This window comes from Equus przewalskii, chromosome 3, assembly GCF_037783145.1.
Source record: "Equus przewalskii isolate Varuska chromosome 3, EquPr2, whole genome shotgun sequence".
NCBI lineage: Eukaryota > Metazoa > Chordata > Mammalia > Perissodactyla > Equidae > Equus > Equus przewalskii.
Genome location: NC_091833.1, coordinates 72724500 through 72745372, shown reverse-complemented (window position 1 = coordinate 72745372; position 20873 = coordinate 72724500).

Here is a 20873-nt window from a genome sequence, read left to right as displayed (position 1 = left end):
AATGGTAACCGGAGATGCTGACAAATGTCTTCACAAAGGATTCATTGCAACATTTCTTTGTAATGGAAAACTTTGAAAATAATATGATAAAGATCAGTAAAGTAATGTAGTGTCAGTAGAAAGAGAATCAGGTTGACTTCTATCTTACAGCTATCATCACATTTTCTCTAATTAGACAAAGTCAGAGTGCAATGATAACAACCGTTATACGGCTCTGGAGCCACATTTATGATTGTGACTAAGAAAAAAGTCTATGTGGCTTATAAATGGCTCATTTATGCTCGTATAAAGACTATTTAAACACTAAAATTAGAGTCATCCACGATTCACAGGGAAAGTATTTTGTAAAAAGAAAACTACTCCATGCACTAATGCATCAGGATTAGGAAGATCTGGCACGTCTTGGTTAAGGTTACCATCCAATAGCAGTTAATGTCAGACAATTTTAGACTTTAAGTATAAAATATACGTACTTCCACTCATTCATATTTAGATCTAATTATTCTATTCTGTCTTCTTCTATTATCCTGTGTGCTTTTAGTTGCAATTATTCCTAAGTAATAGGTTGCAGATATGAGGGATTAACCATGTAAGTGCCAGCGTATATTATCAACACAGAGCATCAGACAGTGGAATTCTCAGCAATGTTTTTGTTTTTGAGCAGCTTACAGTAAGCAAATTTATTATCTTACCATTCTTTTAGTCAGAAGTCTTGGTTGGCTTGGCTGGTTTCTCTGCTCCCAGTTTCGTAAGACTGAAATCAAGGTATGGGCCAACTCATCTCATCAGAAGGCTTTGGGAAGAATCCACTTCCGGGTTTATTCAGGTCGTTGGTAGAATCCATTTCCTTGTGACTGTTTCTTTACTGGCTGTCAGCTGAGAGTCGACCTTTGCTCCTTTAGGCTGCCCACAGTCCTTCCGATGCTTTCCACGTGGTCCCCTCCAGCAATTGATTGAGTTCTTATGCTTCAGAACTCTCCAACTTCTCTTTCTGATCCATCTCCCTGATTGACTCTCCTGCTTTCAAATGCTGATGTGATTACCCTGGGCCTACCCAGACAATTCAGGTTAATCGCCCTATTTTAAGGTCAGCTGATTTTGTTTTTTAATAATAGTAATGTAATTCACCTTTTTCTACTTTAAAATCCACACTTGACCTCAAAATTATTCACCAATTTGAAACAAATCTAGGTGAAGTAAACTCAATGACTTCTCAATTATATATCTTTAATAATTTTCTTTCAGCACATTTCAGTAGTTGGATAAGATTCACCCACTTTCTGGTATTCATATCTGCTTTTATTTTATTACACCATTCACATGAACTCATTCTTATTTAATTGTTTTTACTATGGGTGTTGCAACATAAAACATATTTTAAAAATTCTGATATAGACCTCTTCATCAGTGAAGTTTATTACACCTACAAGTCTTTTCGTTGCTCTTTGGATATGACTAGAGAAATTTCTGCTATCCTTCCTGATGTTAGTAGTTGCGGAGGTGGAAATAAGTTTGCATACCCTTCCAACATTAGCCAGAGACCACTTGCGATAAAATACTTTGTATTAGCCTTTCTGCTGTCCGAGTCAGCACTGCTTATTCCTTGATTAAAATACGAACATAGACTTCCAGGCTCCCAGACCAAAGTTCCTTCTTCTAAGCAGTAAGATTTCTAAAGAAAATAAATAGAAGATATACTTCCTGTATATAAGGATTTTTCAAAAAATAGTGATGAATTAATAATAACCAGCTAGTAATAAAAATAGCGAGTAAAGAAACAAAATAAGCATGACACATTGAAATCAACTCAAAGTTTAAAAGAGAATGATGATTTTTTCTGATAGCCTTTCATTCTCCATTCTCCCCAAGCTGCCCTAAATCAATCATCTTATCATCAGAGAAGACAAGGGGAAAATAAGAAAGAGAAGGAAAGACATAAAGTAGAAAAAGTTTCTTATTTATTTAGTATATTTTAGATAGCACAGAAGCTCAAAAAAAGGACAAATTTGTCCTTTTGAAAAATTATTCTTGTTTCTTACATGAGATTTTAAAAACACACCTAACAATAGCTTCATTAATTAGTATGAGGGCTCATGCACTTTAGGTGTCATATTTCCTCTAACTTGAAAGCTATCTTTCTGAATAATGAAGTCATTTGCTACTACAAATAGTAAAAAAAAGAAAAAGTGACCTCACTGTATAAATAAAACTATCCAGTTCCTTAAATTAACCCTGCTTCTCTGTCACATATCGGATATATGATAGGTTCCTAGAGATACTTTTTCATATTCTTCCATATATTGAAGAGAGAAGAATGAAAATTCTGTATAAATTGATTCAGAAAGAGAATATGATATTCTCTTCATTATATCAAAAATATTCGGAGATTATCATTCATATACATGCAGATACTATACACAATAAATCTCTGAGCAATAGCTCAGTCCCACAAATCTGTAACAGTTAGTAGTTCTCATCAATCGTTACATAGATTACTAAAAATTCTGGATTCACCCCAGAGTTATGAAAACATTGTCACAGTTCTCTTAATGTAGTGTTAAAACGTGTTCAATATCGTAAAAGCTCATAGAGTGTAGAAGAAACTGCTGATGATATTTCAAGAGCTAATTTCACCAACTCACAAATAGAATAAAACAGAATGATTGGGAAAGGAAAGAACTGGAAAACAATTCTTCATTAACTCAGACTCACACTCTTGAAATTTTAAAAAAAAAAAAAAGGAACAAGAATTTAAGTAAAACTTTCAACAGAAGTGAAATATTCATTTTATTCATGCACTTGCTACCAAATCCAATGACTACTCAGCTTATTTTCTGTGCACGATGTCATGGAAAACATAAAGGAGGAAAAGAAATGTCCTGGTCTTAAAGAGTTTAAATCTGGCTGAATTATCAAAATATTGGAACATAAATGGATCAACCGGAAAACAAAACAAATAACTGACACCACAAAAAATACACATAAATGTGTATGAAATATCAGATAAAAGGTGATTATTATAGATTGAAATTCAAGATAAAATGATTTTTGGCAGAGGCATATGTAAGATTTATTCATTCACATAATCTACCTCATTAAATATAATTTTGATACACTGTAGGTTTTTTGTTAATCCCAGACAATACCAAGATGAACAGAAAGCAATCTCTGCCTTATCCATGTAAACTAATTCTTAAGCCATTTCATTGTGTGCTATCTTCAAGTATAAACCAGAGGTTAGCGAAGTTTAGGAAAAGAACTTAGTTATGGCAGAGAATGTATCACATAAAAAGTGACATTTGAGCCACTGTAAATGATGGGTAGGAAAGCATCCTAAGCAAAAGAAACCACAAGCCAACAAACAGGCATAAAATATTGGTCATTCCCCATGGTTGTCTCTTAGGGGCAATGTGCAGAAGTATTGCAAATGCTACAAAGATAAGTAAGAAGTTGATCATGAATCTCTTTTATTCAATATTAAGAATTTTCTAATTTGTCAAAGGAGATTTGCAAACTTGCTGAAAAATTTTAAAGCTGGTTGGTAGGATTTGAAATTTAAAAGATCAGTATGGTGACACTGCAGAAAATAGATGAGGTAAAGTAAAGAAGGGAAAAGGGTTAGGAAAGCTGTTAGACCCCTCTTATGAAACACTTCAGATCCTCTTAGGCTCAGCTGTCTCTGCATGGCTCTGTCTGACTTCAGACATTTGCAACCTGAGAGCACTTCCCCACGTGGCCTTGTCTGGCCATATGCCTTGTGCCTCTGGTCCTGAGGCTTCTCTGTTGACCTTTGTGGTCCCAGGTGAACCCACATATGTGTAACCCAAAAGTGTGAGGCTGTAAAGGCCCTGGGGCAAATCTTTGACTAATAGGTGATGGGAACAAGTTGATGAATTTTTTTCACCATGTTCTTAACCTCTCCCTTTCCCAGTCCTTAAATGTAGGTTACAGGACTTCTCAGGGGATAGTTTCTCAAGGTCTAGCAGTCACACTATCAGTGGCAGCCAGCTAGATGTTGTGTCCAGCGATTGGTTCTCTTTCTTTCCCTGCTTTACTCCTCCTCACTCCTACTCCCTGTATTCACTTAAAAATATTTACCAGGGAAGTTATTTTAATCATAGCAGTGAAGGAGGGAAGAGAATGGGTTTAAGAGGTATAAGAAGATAAAGTCACTGTGGCCTCAGACTGATTGGACATTGATTAGTAGACAATAGGCTAGAGCAACTTCTAAGAATGTAGTCTGGGCGATTTGTTGGAGAGTAATGCCATTAAACAGAATAACAAATACAGGAAGAGAAGAAGGTTTTGGAATGTGCAAATATGTTCAATTTTAGATATGTCCTCATTTGTCATTGAGAAGGAATGATCAAAAAGACTATTGGAAATTTGATTACGGAGCTCAGAAAAAATGTTTAGTCTAGGAAATATAATTTGGGACACATCAGCTATAGATTGCCGAGATGAACTCACAGTTAGAGAAGAAGAGCATCGAGGATGGAACTCTTAAGCGCTCTATTATTAAGGGACGTGGAAGAAGAAGTCAGAAGAGTCTTACAAGTACTTGCAAATGAGGAGGGAAGAGAACCAGAAATCACAGGCTCGGAAGTCAAGGAAGGAAGGAATTTCAAGAAGAGAGGGATCAACTGTGTTAAATGTGGCAAAGAGATTATATAAGATAAATAGAGTGGAAAGTGTGAACTGGATTGAACGATGATGTCATTGTTGACTTAACAAGAGCATTTTCAGACATAGAATGTGGTGGAAAAAAAGAAGTCCATAGAATAAAAATAATAAGTGGAAAAATGAAGTGAGTCAGGGAAACTAAAAACATGCAAGTAAATATGTATGCAACAGGCCTTTCCCAGTCTCACTCCCTCTTGTTCCATCAGGACTTTCTCCACCGGTAACTTGCAGAAACATTAAACGAAAGAGGCCTGGCTGGGAAACCCCATGAAAAAATGTAACAGTGAGCCTTTCATTGTTCTCCTAGAGATTCACTACTGCTTTTATTGGCAGTTCTTTCACCTTTTATTTTCCACTGGCAAGGTTCCTTGCTTTAATCCCTTTACTGAAATGGTGGCATCAGGAGAACTTATCCATTGTTTCATTTTGAAGGAGTACACCATATTTCCATTGAAATATTTGTCCATGGCATTTATTTATCCATTTATATATTGGAAATATTTCCACAGAACACTGGGAAACATTTAGCCCATAGAGCAGAGCTGCATTAAGACAGGCAGAGCCATTTCTCACAAGCACACTGGGAACATATACCCCGGACATATGTATATGTATATATACATATATATGCATGATACTCCTAGAGAAACAAATCTCTGCCACGACCTCCCTACTTCACCTTCCTCTCTTAACCCCCCAAAATGCCTAGCATATTTATTTCCTTTCTCTTCTCTCATTTCAGGACATATTTTGCTTTCAGAGTTCTAACTCAAGCATTCCCTGTTCCCTTTGGACGTTCAGTACCTAAGCAAGTAAGAAAAGAATAAAATGACGAAAATCATACACTAACATACTTCAACTAGGCTTGTTCTTTACCAAGAAAGGACTACATTTCTTATTGAATCAGAGGGACTTCTAGTATTTCAATATGATTCAGAACAATTAGAAAGTTTCTTTATGTAAAGGGATATTATGAAAGGGATGATCTTTATGACTCCAAAGTTATTGTTTCGATACAATTAGACAGGATTTCATTTTCTTATTGAACACGTTGGATTGATTTGGGACATTACTCTGAATATAAGAAAGGCAGAAGAGCATTAAAGAATTCCAGCACAGTTTCTTTTCCCAGGAAAAGCAAACCATGAACACACCAGTATGTTAGAAACTATGTACAGGGCATACAGGATCAAGTTTAGTAATAATTTGTAATGAGTAAAATAATATTGCTAGGTTATTCCAAAAAAAATAAAGTAAGTTGGCCCTGATCTATTAGAATATATTCTAACACATTCTAAGACGCTGGCAGAAATGAGAAAGAAAACCCAAAGTGCAGATAAAATAACAGGAGAGGGCTACAGGAGAAGCACAATAAAGAGGTTTGACCTGCTCAGGAATGGAGAAGAAAACGAAGTCCTAACAGTTCTGAATCTTACTAAATACCAGAAATCTGTCTGGTTCAATAAGAAGTCTAGTTCATGCTTAGTAAACAAAAATCATAGTTCAAGTTTGTGATATATAGCTATGGTCAGCTTTATTCACTAAACTGAAACTAAAAAAAAATTTGAGGAGTCTTAAAAATGGCCAGTGTTGAGGAGCTACTTTTGGAAGGGTTAAGTATGGGCCTCCTAAAATATCCCTGGTGAATATAGTTGCAAAAAATATTCAACAAAATACTAGCAAACCTAATTCCAACAACATAAAGGGGATGATAACTATGACCAAGTAGGATTTATTCCAGGAATGCAAGATTTGTTCAACATACAAAATCAATCATTGTAATACATCATATGACTAACCTAAAAAATACTTGATCATCTCAATAGATGCAGAAAAAAGCATTTGAAGAATTCCAATGTCCATTCCCATTAAAAACACTGAACAAACTAAGAATAAAAGGTAAAGTACTTAACCTGATTGATAAAAGAACGTTAAGGAAAAACTCACAGTTGCCATCATACCTTATGGAGAAAGACTGCAAACTTTTTCCCTATGATCAAGAAAGACAAAAATGTGTGTCTTCACCACTTCTATTCAATATAGTTTGGAGGTTCCAGCCAGGAAAATTGGATGAGAAAAATAAATAGAAGATTTTATATTGGAAAGAAAGAAGTAACATTATCTTTACTTACGGGTGGCATAACCTTGTATACAGAAAATCCTGAAGAAGCCACACAAAAACTCATAGAACTGATAAAGTAGTACAGCAATGTTGCAGGATACTAGATCAGTGTACAAAACTCAATTGTATTTTTATACACCGGCAATAAATAATCTAAAAATAAAATTAAGAAATTAATTCCGTTTATGAAAACATCAAAAGAGTTAAATATTAGGAATAAATTCAAAAAAAGAAATATGACTTATACACTGAAAAGTACAAAACAACATTGAAAGAAAAGAAAGACGACCTAAATAAATGGAAAAATATTTCATGCACATGGATCAGAGACTAAATATTCTTAAGTGTGTCCTTTAATTGTGTCCCCCTAAATTTTCTGTGTTGAAGTCCTAACCCTCAGCACCTCAGAATGTGACCTTATTTGGAAACAAGGTCTTTGCAGATGTAATTAGTTAAATTACGATGAGGTTATGTTGCAGTAGAATGGCTTCCTATTCCAATATGCCTGGTGTCCTTATAAAAACAAAGCCATGTGAAGAGAAAGAGACACATGTAGAGGAAAGGCAACGTGAAGACACAGGGAGAATGTCATCTACAAGGAACCTGAAAGATTGCTAGCAAATCACCAAAAGCTAGGAGAGAGACATGGAGCAGACTTTACATCATAGCCTTCAGAGGGAACCAATTCTGCTGACACCTTGATTTTAGACTTCTAGTTCCTGAAACTGTGAGAAAATAAATTTCGGTTGTTTAGTCCAGTCAGGTTGTGGTACTTTGTACAGCAGTCCCAGGAAATTAATACAGATGGCAATACTCCCAAAATTGATCTGCTGATTCAGTGCAATTCCAATAAATATTCTAGCTGCTGTTTTTGCAGAAATTGAAAAACTGATCCAAAAATTCAAGGGATCCAGTATACACAATTTCGAAAAGAGAGGAACAAATTAGTTCCCGATTTCAAAACATACCACAAAGCCACAATAAACAAGAACAACGTGATACTGGCATAAGAATAAACACACAGACCAGTATAGTAGGTTGAGCATACAGATTAAACCCTTAAATTTTTGGTCAACTGATTTTGACAAGAGTGCCAAGATAATTCAAAGGGGAAAGACCAGTCTTTTCAACAAGTGGTGCTGTGACAACTGGATATCCATCTGCAAAAGGATGAAGTTGAATCCTTTTCTCATACTTTATACAAAAATAACTCAAAACAGATCATGGAACTAAATATAAGAGCTAAAACTATAAAACTATTAGATGAAAATATAAATATAAACCTTCGTGATCTTGGATTAGGTAGTGTTTCTTCAATATGACACCATAAGCAGAAGGAACAAAAGATAAATAAGACTACTTAGAAATTTAAAACGCTTGTGCTTCCTTTTATTTACTACTCTCATATGTACACCTTTCTCAGATTGTTTTTAATCATAGGGGAAAATGCCATTATGCACAAAAAATGATTAATTACTCATCATCCTACCATCATAACAATTATTTTCATTATAACATGCCCTTCCAATCTTATGCCTATCCATATAAACAAAATTATAGTACCCACAAATTTATATATTTCTATTATCATAACAATTGCAATGAACTGAACCAAGAAATTGAAATTACAACTCAATGAATGGGAGAACGTATTTGCAATCATATATCTGATAGTAGAATTGTATCTACAATATATAAAGAACAATTTCAACTCAACAATAAAAAGACAAACCACCAATGTAAAAATTGAGATTGAATCAAACATTTTTTAAAGAAGCTATACGAGGGGCCAAGAAGCACACAAAAAGATGCTCAACGTCATTAGTCATTAGGGAAGGTCATATCAAATTCACAATGAGATACCACTTCATATCCTCTAGGATGACTATAGCCAAAAAGATCGATGATAGCAAGCATTAACGAGGATGTAGAGAAATTGCAATCCTCAGACATCACTAAAGGGAACATAACACTATAGGTGTTTTATAAAACAGTTTGAAAGCTTCTAAAAGTTAATAGAGTTGCCATTTGACCTAGCAATTTCACTCCAAAGTATATATCCCAAAGCATTGAAAACATATGCCCACACAAAAACTTCAATATCTCTGTTGTAGCAGCATTATTCATGACAGCCATGAATGTGAAACAACACAAATGTCCATCAATTGATGAATAGATAAATGAAATATGATATAGCCATAAAATGGAATATTATTCAACCTTAAAAATGAGTGAAGTTCTGATATTTGCTACAACATGGATGAATCTTGAAGACATTATGGCTAAATGAAGGAAACCAGACACAAAGATCATGTATTGCATGACTCCATTTACCTGAAATGTTCAGAATAGGCAAATCCACAGAGGCAGAAACTTAGATTAGCAGTTGTCAGGAGCTGGAGGAAGAAGAGAATGGGTAATGCCTGCTAACGTGTAAGGGCTTTCATTTTGGGGTGATGAAAATGTTCTGGAGTTAGATGATGATGATTGTACAATTTTGTCAATTCTCTACACTTGTACACTAAAAATAGTACAAGCAAATTGTACACTTTAAAATTAATTAACAATAATAAATAAACTATTAAAAAATTATAGCATTGGTCACGACTACAGACCCATGAAATCCAAATTTCTAAAGATAGGCTGATTGTTAACTTTTTTTTGGCAGCTCTTAAATGAAAACAAAAAGGTACAGGTAGCCCAATTTCTCATACAAACGTATGGGACTGCTTACCACATAATTACTTTGAGGTATCTCCTTCCTATATTGAGATTATTTTTTATCTTAAAGTAAAAAACTTACAAATACTCAAAAATGTTTAATTACTTGTCATCCACCCTTGTAATACAATTATTTTCATTTTAATACTCTCTTCAATTCTTATTCTTTGCCACCCTTCACAAGTGTATTATATTCTCATGGCAATCATCAATACTCTATGGGGCTGGCCCCGTGGCCGAGTGGTTAAGTTTGCGCGCTCCGCTGCAGGCGGCCCAGTGTTTCGTTGGTTCGAATCCTGGGCACAGACATGGCACTGCTCATCAAACCATGCTGAGGTGGCGTCCCACATGCCACAACTGGAAGTACCCACAACGAAGAACGTACAACTATGTACTGGGGGGATTTGGGGAGAAAAAGTAAAAAATAAAATTTAAAAAAAAAGGTCAATACTCTATTATTTGTTGTTGCTGTTGTTGTTTAGGCCCTTCTACGGGGTTGCTCATCTAGTGCCAGATGATAATACCCAACCACAATAGTAAGTTAATTAAGCTAGCAGTTCTCAAGAATGATTTTTAATACCATCTGTTTTGGGAATCATCACAGCTGCACCTTCCAACCTACATGCTACATTCACAAAACCTTCATTAATGGGACACATTAAATTTATTGATAGCCTCACTGTGGCATTCACAGAGTAGTTCAGAGTAAACTTATGACAACTATAAGGGTCGACATCTTCCGTAAAGTGATCCTTCTCACTTAACAGACCTCTTTTCCCCCACTCTAATTTTTATTTTCTTTATTACATTTTATTACAAAATAATACATATTTATTCTAAGAAGTAAAACAATGCAAAAATATATAAATTAAAAAATCATTTATTCATCCCTCTCCAACATCATGCTGGTCAAATCCCAACTTCATGATAATCAATATTAACAACCTAGTGGGTATCCTTTCATTCTTTCCTTGATGTTCATGCAAGCATATACAGGAATGTTTAGCATCCTTTTTTCCTAAAACTTCTAGGACTCTTAGAATCATTCCACAAGTTCCCCACTAAAAAATTGCTCTGTTTTTTTTTTATTCACATGAATGACTAACCACTTAAGTATTAATCACCCAATAATAATTTATTGTTAACAGACCAAAAAGCTGTAAATTAGAAGTTATTATAAATTCTGACAGCAGAATTAATTGCAACCATCAATCAGTAGATAAAAGAGGATTGTGGATAGTTGGGGCAGGGGAAGAGGCAGTATGTGGCCTTCCAAAACCTCAGAAATATCTTTGAGTTCCTATCCTTTCTTATATATAAGGCATTCTTTGAGCAATTCTTATTCACTAAGCACACATGATGTGGAAGGTTTCAGTTTACAAGAAGATGTTGGTATAACCTCACAGTCACATACGCACATAAACATGTACTCAGTTACTCTTTCATCCGTCTGCAGAATATACCAGTCCTTGCATGTTACCAAAGAGCTATACGTGTTCATTAATGAAAAGTGTCTTTGTTGTTCATGCATTGACTTTTTATATGAGGACAAACCAGGTGGAAAATAACATGCAATGTATTAAACAATACAAATGATTATGAAATAATAGAATATAATGAGGAAAGAATGAGGTAACACAACAGCAATGTGTAGGCGACTCCTCTCACTCCATCTGCCCCAGGGAATATGTGGGAGAACGGAATGCAGGCAATATCTAAGCTTTGCTTTTTCTGTATCTTTGAAGTTCACACCTGTTTATTACACCACTGTACATTTAACTGTATAGCTTAGTGGAAGCAAATTCTTACTGGGATTAGAGAAAATATAAACCCTGACTATACTACATACAGAACACTGATAGTTTTCCCTGTAATAAAATGAAAGTTCCAACATACCTTGGAAAGAATACCATGGTTCTGGAAACAGTAATGAAGACAGTTTTAAGCATCCAAATGAAATCTTACCAAATGTCAGAGGAGCTTTGTTTAGAGTCTCTGAAGATAGATAATATTAGAAGAGAGATGACTAACATTTCATACATTCCTCTAGGAATATTTTTACTTACATTTCCCTGGAGAAGGCACTGAAGCCATTTCATGAAATAATCAACTAATTTACTATGCCACCATAAAATCAATATAAATCTTTGACATTAAAGGTAGCTGAGTTCACATTGGTCACATATGTTTACATTCTAAGTACCGAAGCAATGTTTCAACACTAAAAGTCGATGACTTCATTGACTTTATGAAGTCTATGACTTAATTTTCCATATTATTTCTCTAAAAATGTTGTTGGGCATTTTGACCTTGCATCCATTTTCCTATCTTTCTTGCTTAACACAAACCTACTTTGTTTCAAGGAAACTAGTACAAATCATGGTTAAAGAGGAAAGCCAACAAGGAAGACAAGAGAAACAATGCTAATGCCCAGGTTTGAGGGATGAAATAAGATCCAAGGCACTAAAAGTGTTCACGACGTTAGCAGCCCAGGATTTGGGAAATAGGTTGGGTGGGCTATAAAGCGTAAGACAGAATAAGATAATCATTAATATTGGTGACCAGGTATATTACAAAAGAGGCAGAGGATGGATTTTATTGGCTGGTAGCTAACAGCCCTGGGATGGAGCTTCAAGGTTAACATAGCTGTTAAACTGGATTTCTATGTTAGATTAGGGCACTATTTGTGAATGTGAAATTTGTGAATTTGTGAAAGATACTATCAGTCTTACTTGACCTAATATTTTACAAACATTAGCATATTAAAAAGTAATTTATTATGTAATCTTTGGAAATGGGGAACAAAAATGTGGTAGAGGTAAAAGTTAGGCCCAGAAGATAAATCATACATAAGGTGAGACGTCTAAACTTTGGTACCTGGGAAGTCCTGGGCAGCATAAGGCAACTGGTATCGTAAAAGACAAAATGTAAGCATGATCTCAGTCATCCTTCCCTGTGCAAAAATAAACATTTTACTCAATGTGTACATAATAACAAATGTTCTTAAATATTTTTAGAACTCAAAATGGGCTTAATAAAAATCTTATCAGATTACAGAAAGAACTTGGGAAAATAAAATTTTAAGAAACATTAACAAATTTCCAAATAAGATTTTTTTAAAAAGACCAAACGTCAGACAAGTATATTCTCAAAATTCAAATAGAAAATATTGCAAAGGTTGTAATCCTATTGCAAATTATTCTCAAAACAAAACAAATAAAAATATGCACAAAATCTAGTACAATTTTACCTGAAACTAGAGAGTCCATGATTTGAAAGAAGTATATAATTTAACTAGAAGATACGCATCCCCAGCCTTCAGGCACAAAATATACAAGCATTATATTTCACAGGAAAGAAAAAACTATTATTTCCTGATGAAATAGATGTAATTATCTAAATTTTAATTTACTCTGATCCATGGGAGGGAAATGAACACCCAGAGGCCAATGAAAAATTACCATTTGAAATGTTAAAGCTTTGACATGGTTATTAGATTTCCGAAATTAATGAATGGACTACTATGATAACAATATGATTTGTTTAATCTCTGAAGCAAAATAAATACTAATTATACAGACCAATTTAAAAATTGTAAAATATTTCCAGTTTTGATTAACAAGAAAAGTTCATCTATATATTTGAATTTAAAATTTCTTAGGTTTAAAGTGTTATTATAAAGAAATTCTGCTGTGTTACTTTCCAGAAACAATAAGTTAATAACATTTGCAGTTTATTAAGTTTTTAAAAATTGCATTTATCTTACCAAAGAATTATCCTGCCACTCTCAGGATCTGATCACAGTGAAATGAACTGAAGTGGTTTAAAGTAGTGTGTTCTTTTATGAGGGTAAAAGCTCTCAACGTTACTTAGATTATTTGTTTAAAATTCACTCTTCTCATAGTTGGTGCTAAGTAAACCATAATTTAACACTTGTTCTCATTATTACACACAGAAAAGCTTGATGTAGCAGTGGTGCTAAGTAAATCATAATCTAACCTTTGTTCCATTGTTACAATTAGAGAAGCCTGATGCAGTGAACCGGCACTGAAAGAGAATGTGGGAGGAACACCTGGGTGCAGGTCAATGTTTCTTCCTTGTTTGCTAAAATGCTTTGGATTCATCAGCTCATCTTTGACTCTCATTGTTTTCATCTCTACAGTAAGCAAATTGGATAAGAGAATCTATTAGAATTCTTCCAACTGAACTGAGAAAGTACCAATTAATGAAAAATTACTGTAATAGACTACTCCTTGATTTAATACTCTATTGTAAGCTAGCGCTTTAAGAAATCAACCAAGACAGTTGATGATAGATACAATGTAATGTAAGGCTTATGCTTAAACTTTGATAGTTGTTTGGTATATTTTTAACTACATATTGAACTGTCGGCTCTTGTTAGTACCACATAACTGTGAGCATTTTTAAATATCTAAGATAGAGGTTAAAAACCAACAGTTTATCAGTTAAACCTCAGAGCAGATGATGTTTAACTTTCACTGTGTTTGTTTAAAAGAAAATATGTAAACTTTTAAAATTAAGGAACTTACAATTTTAAAAATATGGATTTCTAACTTCTTTAGAAAAGATGGAAAATTTGGAAACATTCGTCCACACATTAGTACGGAGACACAATTGGCTGGTGGCAAGAAGTTGGAGCCCTTTAGACAGAGCAGGAGTTCCCATCTCAGCCTGCCCCTGGTCACATTTTCTCATCTACTTTATAGGCTTTTGTTTGTAAATCTTAATCTATTTCAGGGGTTATCAAGGGCTTAATCTGAGTTAGGAGAATAAAATAACAGGAGACTCAGTGCTGCAGCATTTCTTTGCCGGGAGCTACATACTCAGGAGTTCTAGCAGAAGACTTGAAATCAGTCACTTTGGCCATTACCATTTACTTTTTGCCACTAGGAAACATATCATCCTAGTAATGTGTCATTAAAATTTGTTCCCCCAAATATGTGCAGACAAAAGGGCATTATCCCGTTTTTCATATTTGTTGGCTAGCAAATACAGCGCCTGAGCTGAATATAGTTCTGAATTGTAGCAGTAAAAAATTAGCTGTGTGAACAGGAACCAAGAGACAGACTATGCACTATATTTCCTGCTCATATGTTGTCTCAGCTGTTTTGCACTTTACAGTTTCAGCTGAAGAATGTCCATTTATCACGTAATGCTAATCAGTTATCATTCTACTCTACATTTTGTACAAAACATTGCTGGGAAGTCTGCTCTGGATTTGATGGATAGCCAGAATGGGACAGCACATAACCAAAAAAGGCATAAATACTCACAGATGTCTAGTCATACAGATGAGTTAAAATCAAAGAAAATTAGAGCTGGATGAGACAGACGTGATCATAGAGCACATCAGGGGAGCATAAACTTGTTTTTTCTTCACCTTCCTCATCCAAATGGTCTTTCTTCTCATTAAAATAAATATTCAAACCAGAAGGTCTTTCATTTGTTTCCTTAAACTAGAGAGATTTTTCCCCCCAAAATGTAAACCCCATATCAAGAAGACAAAAAGCAGAAATCCTGTTTATTACTAAAGACATCCAAAAAGCTGTCCAAATCCAAATTAGAGCATATGGTACAATTTCCTCCCTCTTATATCCTCCAATGGTCCCCACGCCACCCCTCATCCCACTCTTGTTCTGGGTTAGGAAATCCGTTTATATTTCCTTAGTCAAGAGCCACTGAACAAAAGTTATTTTTGCTGCACCAAAATAATTGACTAGCGGAAATAAAGCAGTAATTTTATTGTTTATCTATTCCATCAATGATTTTGTATTTTTGTCAAGTGTTATCTGATTATAGTAAATGTTTCTCACAGATTAATTTTTATTGTTAACTATTATTCTTCTCCTGTATTGTAATCTGTGTATCAGCCTTTGGTTTGCTCATTCCAATGGTATTCTATCACGTTGCTGACCAACCATTACTCTCATAGCCACCTTTGAAAATTATTCCATATTAACTAGACTCAGCCTGAACTTTTTTCTATACCTTTAATATTTTTGTCTATAAAAATAACTAATTATTGCTGTTTTCTCTTGTATCCCTTCACCTGATGAAAATTTAAAGTTAAAGAAGGATAGTTATTTTCTTCTTGGGAATTGTCCTTTCACATTGAGATACTTCAAAATGCAAAGTAAATATATTTTATTTGGATATTCTGTCATATGATTAATTTTCAATTTACCCAAAAATATAAATTCAACCCTCTCAAAATTGTATTGTTTTTCAAATTTCTTAATGCACTTGTACCATAATAATATTTAACTATGTAAAAGATAATTTTAAAGTATTGCATATCTGTTTAACAAAGGTCAAAAATGTCAAGATTTCAGATCAAGTGGTGATAGAAATCCAAGAAAAAGGGTTGAAGATTGGGAAAACTTTACAGATTTGAATTCCCAACATTAGATTTTTAAAGGGCAATCTGGTCACCTCAGCAGCCTTGTAAAGACCAAGGTAAAGGTTATGACAGAGAAGTCTCAAAGTAATCATCCACTTCAACTGATGTTTTCTGAAGTTATTTTTCAGCCTAAATTTTGAAATATAAATTTCTCTGTATTTTATTTTGAGTTGGGATTGCTAGCAGGAAACTGACTTTAACTTATATATGACTGTGTTTCTTTCCCAAAAATAACAATTCCATCACATTATTAAGGAGAAAAAAAGTATCATTTCTCAAATCCAGCAGCCTATTCCTCACATACATGACCACTAATTCTATTTTCATTCTTTAGCAGAATTGTACAATTCTTGCCACTTTTAAGTGATTTAGCAAATGAAGACCATCTCCTCTTCTTCAAGTTCAAATATCTCAAAAAAGATAAAGGGAAAATTATTAATTATAAAATGTTGATAGCATGTTCCACCTGGTGGGTAGCAAATGAGAAACATAGCAAATAAAAAGAATCATATAAATATCTAAAATAAGCAAAAAAATTATGAATTTGTGACATCTTTTCAAAATTTAAAAAATTATCTGATTATTTATATAGAAATCTAAGAGCCTGCTTAGTTCATTTATCCATTTTTAAATTTTATTTATTCAATACATAATTACTGAGTAACTCTTATGTCTAAGGCACTCCACTAACATGTGAAAACACATTATTGGAATCTCAGGATTCTGATGTCTACGTAAGTTAATTTCAGCTTGATTTGAGGGCACAAAGGATATGCCTTATTACTCCCCATTTGACAAAGGATAAATTTGAGTTAACTGATAATATAAATTCAGGATCAATATTAATTGACTAGTCCTGGACATGTCACCAATAAAGGCTAGCAACACAATTTCCTATGCAAAGGGCAGCACAATTAACTTCATTTATCACAAAACTGAATGAAAAATAGATAATCCCAAGGCTCCATAATAATGCTTTTTACTGTTTTGACAAACATCCTATTTTTCAGGTTCCTTTGAAATCTACAAGAAGAAAGATCTCATAGGAGATGGATACACAGTGTATTCCAAATAGATTGATATGTTTGATCTGAAAAAGATGAGTGCTTCTATTTTCTCTGTGGAGTGGAAGATAAGATCAGGGATGGACCAGGAAATAAAGTAGAAGTTTGTGAAGAGTAAAAAAAAAAAATTGTTTTAAGTAGTTGAATGAATGAATTGGCCGGAGAAATATAGTTGGTAAGTATCACATATTTATAGTGGAACTTGTTTTCACTGGACTTTCTCTTTCAGTGGCAAGATATAGACAAGATATAATTGGGTTCATCCATGGCTCAGGAGTTGTCATACAGATACGGTTAAAAAAAATGAGAAACAAGGGTGCTTGTTATATTTGTAAGGGTACAATTGAAATTGTTAACTATGAAATTTAATTTGGAAAAGGAGAAAAATGAAGAAAGAAGAAACCTGAAATATTGGGAAAAATTAGAGATCTCAATGTTTTCTTATGATGCTAAGGAAGAGTTAAAATGCAGCAATAGTATCAGCAAGGTGGACGAGAGCAGAGGACATATTTAATTTGGAGATTTTGGAGATAGAGGAGTTATGGGTGATGGTAGCATTCAATGTGTGATTGTGGAAGAAAGAAACTCAAGAAATCAGAGAACTGAATAAAACAGATTATTGGAGGGTAGGACATTGATGTGGTTTTGAAATTATTCAAGATGAAGGCAAGGCTTGTAAACAGGTGCTTACATTTTCTAAATAAGGGAGAATAATCAGGTCAGAGATTATCAACTACCAAGAGGGAAATACCATGGTAGAAGCTTGATTTTCAAAGGTTTAAGAATGAGTAGGAGGGTGTGCCGGACTGAATTGTTCACCCACTCCAATTCACATGTTCAAGTCCTACCCCCTAGTATATCAGAATGTGACTATATTTGGAGATAGGGTCTTTAAAGAAGTAATTAAGGTTAAATTAGATCATTAGGGCGGGCCCTAATCCAATAACACTGGTGTCCTTAGAAGCAGAGGCAATTAGGTCACAGACGACGCCCATAGAGGAAAGGTAAGGGGGAAGTCACCCATCTATACATCAAGGAGAGAAGCTTCAGAAGAAACAACTTGGCTGACACCCTGATGTAGAACTTCTAGCCTCTAGAACTGTGAGAAAATAAATTTCTGTTGTTTAAGCCGCTCAGTTTGTTGTACTTTGTTGTGGTAGCAAACTAATACATGGGAAATAGAGGAAGAATGGCCTGGAAGCAGCAATAGAGCGTTACCAACCCCTGTTCTTGGCCCTGAGGTTCATGGAATGTGGTAAAAGGAATAACACCCACTTAAATGTCCTGCAGGGGAAATGAGTCCTCAGCGTTTCAGTTATGGTAAGGAGGCAGAGGAGTACTCAGTAAAATGTTTGAGCACATAGAGGGTAGTAAGAGTATCTTTCTGTTCCGAGTAATTTAAACTCAATTCTGAGGAAGAAAACGATCAAAGGACATCAAGCTCTCCTAGCATCTGAGGTCAGGGTATAAGCCAGTGGGCATCAACACTTCTAATAGGCACTCCTAAGTACAAACTAAATAGTTTAATTAAGTGCATCATTAGATCAATCCAGATTTAGATAGCTAATTTAGATAGCAGCTGCTCTGGCAGAGAGAAAACCAACAATCTCTATCTTTCACATTTCTTCTATTTTCATACTGACTAAAATAGCTTTAAAAAAAGATTTCTTATACATTCTCAATAAGAATAAGGGGGAAAAATGAAGGTGGGCACACTAATTGACATGTGGAAAGACAGAAATTTCCTTAGGAGAAAGGCAGAGATCTTAGAGGCCAAGCCAGACAGATATGAAAAGAAAAAAAATGCTATACTCAATTACAAATATTTTTAAAGATGAGTGTAGAAAAGTAAAGATATCCTAATTGTTTACTTCGAGAATGTGTCCAAGACTCAAGTTGATCTAATAGGATGATAAATTTCACCAAGTAAACTGAAGTGACTTCCCAAGGGGGAGACAAGATGAAGCAATGTTTGAGGCTCTCTCTGAAAGCACAGAAAAGAGTTAACAGCTGGAGCAATTGGGGAACTTATATTTCATGAATGGGTCAGTTTCTCTAAACGTTATTATGTTTGGAAAAGGGAAAGCTAGGAAGATCAGGGAAGAATAATTCTGAAACTATTTAATCGTTTCAAAGGGATCAAGTTATTGTACATGGAGAAGCAGTTCTTGCCTGTGCGAAGGTTCACAGAAGGTGAAAAGAAGAGACAGGAAAGACCAAATCCACTAAAAAGAAGCCGGATGAAACAATTTGTCAAAGCCTGTTATGAAAGTCTATCTCTTGTGTGAAAATGCCACAATCAGGAAGAAGATAGTGAGAAAGAGTTTGGTTTTGTTTTATTTTGTCTGTTCATTTAAGATAACAGGTGCTTTGGAGAGACCTACTATTTGTCAGCTCTTGAAGAAACCAACAAGGCAGAGTATAGAAGAGTATTCAGGGAATAAATGTCTAAACCTGAAACAAAGAAAAAGGGAAAATATTTAGATTCTACCAGTAACATGGTATTCTTCCTAACAAAAGCAGAAAAGAAATATGTGCAATTAAAAAGTAGATTGGACTTTTTTTAACTTAAACTTTTGCGAGAATTGGGGTAAATCAGGGAAAAATGGAAGCCTTGAGAAATGGAACTCTTGCTTTAGAAGTAAAGGAAGTAGAAAGTGTTTTCCTCATGCCTCTGAAATAGTTAATAAAAGATATTATGACATGGAAATTTAAAACCTAAAGGGAAGCACAACTTTGTGGAGCAGCAAAAAAACATTTACATGCCCTAAGTCGCCAAATATGTAAGTTTAGAAATGTCAGTAACAGCACCTTGAATTCAGGAATCTGTTGAGGATGGCCCTTTAGTTAGTTCAATGAGGATGCCAGGAGAAAGCCTCCTTAGAAGGTAGCGGCAGTAGGCACTATAGCACAGGGCAAAGAATAGGGGATCCCACTTGGGTTGACAAAATAGAGAGAAGAGTATATGTTTGGTCATGTGTGCAATCAGGGCAATTAACGTCACTTGAAGAGTTGACTGCTACACAAGTGAAGTACGCTATTCACAAGTGAAGATAGAAGCTCACATAGCAGAAAGAGCTCACAATAAACCCAGCATTGGAGTGCAAAGCTGATGAAGAACTGTTTTTATTTCTTATTCACCCATGGGAATTTGGGTACAGTGGAAAACAGGGAAAGTTCGGGGTTGGAGTAATCCCCTTGAGAAGTGGAAGAAGGCTAAAGCTACTAGTATTAGCATATAATTAAGACCTCTATTGCCAAAACAGTTAATCAGTATGGATGAATTCAGTGTTTAATGTCTTTGAAATCTAATTTCTCCAATCAGGAAGGGAATTTCGTTTTGTATCACAATTTCTCTCTGAACATGTAATGGTGAGGTACGATTCACATTGTTAATAGCTTCTTCTACATAGTATAATTGGATTCATTGCTGAGCTCTCAAATCTTCTGATGGAACAAGATGGATAGCAAGCTTTTACTTTTTTCAAAAAGTTGAAATATTTAATCAAACAGGAATTAAAGTTTTAGCCTAATGTACAATATTTCTTTAAACTTGTTTTAGTCAGTATCCTATTAAGATCCATTTCAAAAACTTCTGAGAACAGCAAAACTATCCATTTTAGTATTCCCAAGTGTGTGTGTGTGTGTACGCGCGTGCGTGTGTATGTGTATCAGAAGCCCAAGGTGGACCCAGAACTGTCTTTGAAGACTACTGGGCTTCTTCCCACCAAAAGGAAGCACCACCTTCTGGATGACCATAGTCTTTCCGGGTAATCCTAATGAACTAAGAGAGTACAGAACATCAGAGAGTATTGGAAAGAACACTTTCCCCTCTTGTAGCCTAGTACAGCAGCCTAGCATA